The sequence below is a fragment of the Amblyomma americanum genome, chromosome 2 (genome assembly GCF_052857255.1).
Source record: "Amblyomma americanum isolate KBUSLIRL-KWMA chromosome 2, ASM5285725v1, whole genome shotgun sequence".
Classification (NCBI taxonomy): Eukaryota; Metazoa; Arthropoda; class Arachnida; order Ixodida; family Ixodidae; genus Amblyomma; species Amblyomma americanum.
In genome coordinates, this window is record NC_135498.1 from 68,583,797 (window position 1) to 68,589,796 (window position 6,000).

Genomic DNA, 6,000 nt, shown 5'->3' on the forward strand with positions numbered 1-6,000 from the left:
GGCCGACAAGTGCCAGAGTACTTCAAATCAAGCACTCTGCCATTAACCAAAAATAAGAATAATATCTTAGGTCCAAGGACACACTGCAGATATTAAATCAGGTATCAGATATCACCACCACCTCTCAACGTTACAGACGCCAAGGCGCTTCGGGAATGGCAGGAAGCGAAACGACAACGACGAAGTAACAGTGCTACAATGCGCGGAGCTGCGCGAGTATCAAGACGGCTACCTTGTTATTCTTTTTATTATTTTCAATATTTTTTTATTCTTACAATTATCATTATCATTTAACTACTCGGCTATAAATATCAGTCTCGGTCTCCTGCGTGCGTTCCGCATTTCCCGTTTCATTTCGTTGTTCCTTTTTGTTTAGTTCTTCCGTCCTTACCATTCACTTTATTTCGTCCAGGAATTATTTACCTCAAAAACTCTCTGTGCCCCCAATTCTTGGCCAATCCCCCTAGGTGGGCATGTGCCATAGTATGAGGACAAGAAGAAGAAGAAGCCTTTGCCGAGGAATCCTGGGAAAGCTCTTTGGCAGCAAGACCTTCGCCTTTCAACCTGAATGAGCCATGTCGAGCGATAAAGCAGAAGCTACCAGCGTCTGGAAGGACCAGTTGGATTTTTCGAAGGCTTGCACATCGATGGTACCTGAAGACAGGTGCTGGCTCATCACCGAATCACCTGCCTTGAACCGCATACTATGTGGGCTCGCGTACGAGCTTGTTGAGCCTCTTCCTGGAAATCTCAGCCTGCAGTGCCTGCCCTACGGGGCCGTAGACAGAGGTCCTATCGCAGCCGTACGCGAGGCAGCTTCCATGGTATCGCGGCTTCTTCAGCATCACCTTTGCATCAACGACCTGCACGTTGTGTGCACAACTGATGCGAGCGAAACGACTCAGAAGCGACCTCCTGTACCTATACGCCTATGGCCAGCGTCTGGACGGGACGCCATTCGCAACATTCGACACCTTGAGGTGAAGACATGCCGTGCCGAAATTCTCCACGCACTCGGCTGCAGCTACACTCCGGAGGAAGACATCGTTGGTGTTTGCGACCTGGAAGAGCTCAAGATCAACTCCGCCGGCGGTGAGTTTGATGCAGGACTTACCAAGCTTTAGCGGCGCAACTCTTGTTCCCTCAAGGCCGTAGAGATCGCCGGCATGAATCTTTCGCAACGCTTGGTTGACTCTCTGCAGTGTCTGAAGAGGTGCGTGTCGCTGGTGCTGTCGTTTTGGAGGAACGAAGAAGACAACCACTACAGCGCAGATATCTTTTAGATGCTGAAGCAGAGCTCGGCGGCTCTGAAGAATTTCAGCCTTCTTCCAATCATTGAGTCACAGTGGAGCGTTTCTGCCATAGTCGATGCTCTCAAGAGCAGCGTAACTCTGACGACACTAGAACTGCACATGTACCAAAGCACCAGCTGGGCGAGGGAGTTGTTCGCTGCACTCTGAGTCAACACCAGCATCAAGAATCTGCGGATCGGCTTCCGAGGTGCTAACGCAACGTGCGGAGATGTTCTGGCATCGGCACTGCGCAAAAACACTTCCCTTCTTGAGCTGGACCTGAGGGCTGATGTCGACAACGAGCTCATAATCTGCATCGCGGAGTCCCTCTCGCAAAATGCCTCGCTGGACACGCTGGTGTTCACGAGATCTACGGTGTACACACGCGGCGTTTTGGCACTGTGGGCTGCGCTGCCAACCAAGAAAACACTGAAGCAGCTGTTGTTCCCTAACTTCAAAGCTTCTATTCCGGAGAAGTACGGAAACGAAATCGTACATCTATTTCTGTACTATTAGTTGTGACATATGTTGTAATTATATGTGGACAAATTTACATATTTTGCTTATGATCTGTTCAGAGGTCTGTGAATGGCGCCCTTGGTTCGTCATTACAGTTCTTCAAGTGATTAAACTTCTATGATTTTAAAAGGCCATGACGTGACCATTTTGTTCAATTTTTAGCCCGTAAAATTTTAGGACGCTTAAGGTTCGCCTTTAAGATTGGAACGCAACAGCCTGTTGCAGCGCTGCCAGGGAGTCCACGGAACGCCATCGCCCGTTCGACGCGCCGCCTTGGCCGTTAGACAAATCGCTCTGCTACGTACGGTGAAACGGACGCGTGGAGCGGCAAACCACGTAGAAGCTCTGCCAGGCGCCTTGCCGAAACGCGCGGGACTCAAGTTGCAGTCGTAGTCAGTCGGCACATCGTTCTCGATAAATCCGATGCCACGAACGCTAGCATAGCTTCCGCGCCGAGCGAACGGGCAGGAAGCCGTAAGCTTCGCGGTGAACGCGCCTTGGACTTGCGCTGCGTTGTTCGCCGCTTACCGCGTGATTGCAGCGTCTCCGCTCTAGGGTGCCTCGGTGCCCACACGGGGCCCTTAATGCTGTCGCGTTAAAACAGAGAGAAATTCTGTTTGTTTGCGCGGCTATTACCTCGTGCCTCATGACGCTGAAGATTTAAAATTGCCGCTTTAATCTTGGACGTTTAGTACACCCCCTACTGATATTCTGGGGCCTTCAGAACTCATCGGGTCTAGCGCAGGAACCATTTTACGAGCCAGATTTTGCAGCGGGTATGAATATTAGGCAATAAATGTCAAAATGTTCGCACAGCGTCTCAATGCACATCGTAGCATACTCTCAAACGCAGGTGAAAATATGTGGCGTTCGCTACTGGTAGTCGACAGATGAAGCTGGATGGTGTTCAGCGTGCACGTATCAGAGTGCGGCAACATCTACATTAAAAACAGCATATGACGCAAAGACAGGCACTCATGAAGCATGAAGGGGCAAGGCATGAATATAAGTTTGCACTTTGTCGCTTTATTATGTAGCTCATAAGCGGCAATGTAGCTTGTCTACGACAAGGAAGCTTAACACATGTGCTGTAGTTTGCCACGTTCTAATAAGTGGCTGGTTAGTAATACGAAAGCAATTACTCACTGGCATTCACCCAAACGCCGCCCTACGGCTGCAAACGAAAGCTATACAGCTTGGACAGAATATTCGCACCTAAAAAAAACTTCGTCCTGCTCCGATATTCGAACCCGGAACCACATCTTCTAAGGGAACGGTCGCTCTACGGACTGAACTAAAATTGACCAAGTCGCCGGCTGTTACTTTCTACGTTGAAAAACAAAACTGTATTGAGAAGGTGTCTGAACTTTCTCGCTCTTTCTAGTAATTGTGGTTTGTCTTTCTTGTGAAATTGGTTTCGGGGAAGGGTGATGACTCGGTCCTTCTAGTTTTGGCTCAAAAATTTGAATTTGGGGATGATTTTTTCTAAACGTTCGCTAGCTCAGCGCCTAGAGCAGCCTTCGGCCGTTTTTCTTGTATAAAAAACTTTTTACGAAACATTTGAGAACTTCACGTCTAAAAATTCAGAGCAATGCAAAGTTGAGCGCTCTCCGCCTCATATACTGTCCTCTGCTGATCCCACGCAGCACCGTATTCTCCGTAAGGGAATGATTTCTTGACGCATTAACGAAAAAAGTAGTACGTGCATTTGCTACATACGTTGCTTTTAGGTGCATTAAGTGTCTGTATTCTTCAAGTAGCAATTAATCTATTAAATGTTTCTGATGAAAGCACTATTCCTGCTAACAAAGATGTTGCTGATTATCTCCTGGCTGATTAACCTAATATTGTGACGATGCAGTTTCGTTTTGGCTAGACGATATTGTTGCTATCTTGTGTCCAATTACAGACGATGTTGGGAGAGCGTCACGTTTACAGACGTTAGCGCCTTAATGCCGCGTTCCCACTTAAAATTGCAACCCCGCAGCGCTCGACGTTCCAGCTGCGAATAACCCGGTGAGGTTTAGAAGGCGAAAGGGAGTTGTAGGTATTGATCAGGCGACAATCGCGTGCGCATCAGCAGAAAGGAGCAGCGGAGATGTGTGCGGGAGGGAAGGTTAAAAGAGCGAAAAACGTGCGGCAATCAAATGGGAAACTGGAGCAGTGGAAATGGAGGTTTTTATCCAGGATATAATTAACACGGACCCACATAGTTATATGGCAGGCAGTTTTCTTCAAAGTCAGCCATGCAGAAACTATTTCTATTTTCACAAAGATAGCGATTAAGTGGATAACGCTGTACATGTTAGTACTTTCTTTTGCTTGGAGCACATTCGTGTTAGGGTTTAGGGTTAAGCACTTGACGTGTTTTTCTGTTTTTGAATAGTCCGCCTGTGCTCACTAGATTGCACTCGCAGGCTTTTCCGCTAGAGTAACACGCTGAAACTGCTTGACGTGCTTCGTACAGTGCCGCATGCATGAGCGTGTTGGCCGTAGACTATGCGCTGTTATCTCAAAAAACGGGTTCTGGATGACTGTAGAAACTGACGCGTTTTCCTGGGATAAAATATATATATTTTTACAAAGATTTCAAGATATAATGACCAAAGTCTAGCGAGCGTACACCTTTTTACGCTTCTTGTCGCTATTTGTCGTCCTGAATTCCTAAAATGCTTATAGGGAGCCTTGTAACCATACAAAATCTGCGACATAGATCTGTAATGACGTGTCATCGCGGCGAATGGTGACAGACAGGCGTTTTCGTTTATCTAAGACAGATGGTGTCAGGAAATAATGATGTTGACAAACGTATTAGTCGAACAGCGCTCTGAGGACATCATCGGCGCTTTGTGGACATTGCATGTTATACTTAACTTCGTATAGACCTTCTTATTATCTTTTTGTACGGCCTGACAGCGTTACGCCCCCAGTCGTTAAGTCCAGCAACATCACGGGCGCGCTGAGTACAGCCGACGCCGGTGCTCTCTGGAGAGTAAAGACGCAGCGTACACAACAGCCAAGCCTGCCGTGGGTTTTTTATTACTTAATCCTTAATATGTTATCGACCTATGAACAGGCGCCTGCGTTTGTCGTTTGCTCGGAGGCCGCCTGGCACATTCTTCGGTCGATGCAACAACGCTCCCGTTCGCGTTATCCCTGCAGCCGGATTTCTTGTAGCACTAAATGAATAGCAGGCGCATTGTGCGAAACGGGAGGAAGGGGCATATTGAGGTACCATATGAGTGCCTGATATTGCACTACATACACAGTCCGCTCGTTTATTTGCAGGTCTGCGCATGCATACAAAAACGGGTGAGAATTTTATTTAATTGGGTGATAAAACTTAACATGGATTCCCAGTACTCCGACAGAAATATGGTGTTTATGGAAGCAAGGCAGCAAAAGGACCAGTGTGACAGTGCTGTTACCGTAGTTCTCCCTATACGTTGTGAAAAGCTGCCAAGAATTTCCGTCGATGCATACACACCTTGCCTCCACTACTCCAAATAGTACAAACACAAGTGATATGCAGCATGTGTTCTCGTTTGGCGCTCATATTCTCTTAATGCCAGCAAAGGCACTGTTGAAGTGGGGAACACTGCCTAGCAGAAGCAGGAGCTGTGATAGGTTTAAATAAGAAGCAATACATACACACCTTGCCTCCGTTACTCCGAATAGTACAAACACAAGTGATATGCAGCGTTGGTTCTCATTTGGCGCTCATATTCTCTTAATGCCAGCAAAGGCACTGTTGAAGTGGGGAACACTGCCTCGCAGAAGCAGGAGCTGTGATAGGTTTAAATAAGAAGCAATACATTAAAAAGTGCAGTTACTTCCACAGCTTCCATAGCTGTCGTTCCTGGTCGCGAAATAAAAATTATACGGGAAGCGATCGGCCCTACTTGCGTTTCGTGGACGAAGTTTGGTCCCTTCTTTATTTTTTTACTTTTTGCGTTTGATGTCAATGCCTGCGGGCTTTGTCCAAGCAGTGCGGAAAGGCGAATTTTCGAAGGCATGACCATCGCACATCAGCGCGATTTCCCGGAGCGATGTTTTCTTGAACTTAGGAGAGCTCTTCGACGTCCTTTTCTCGAACACGAGGGCAATGAAGCAGGGAAGTGACGCATACGGAGGAACCAATTTCGACGCGGACGGAGCGTGTCTATTGTCTTGAACTTCGCTTTCACGT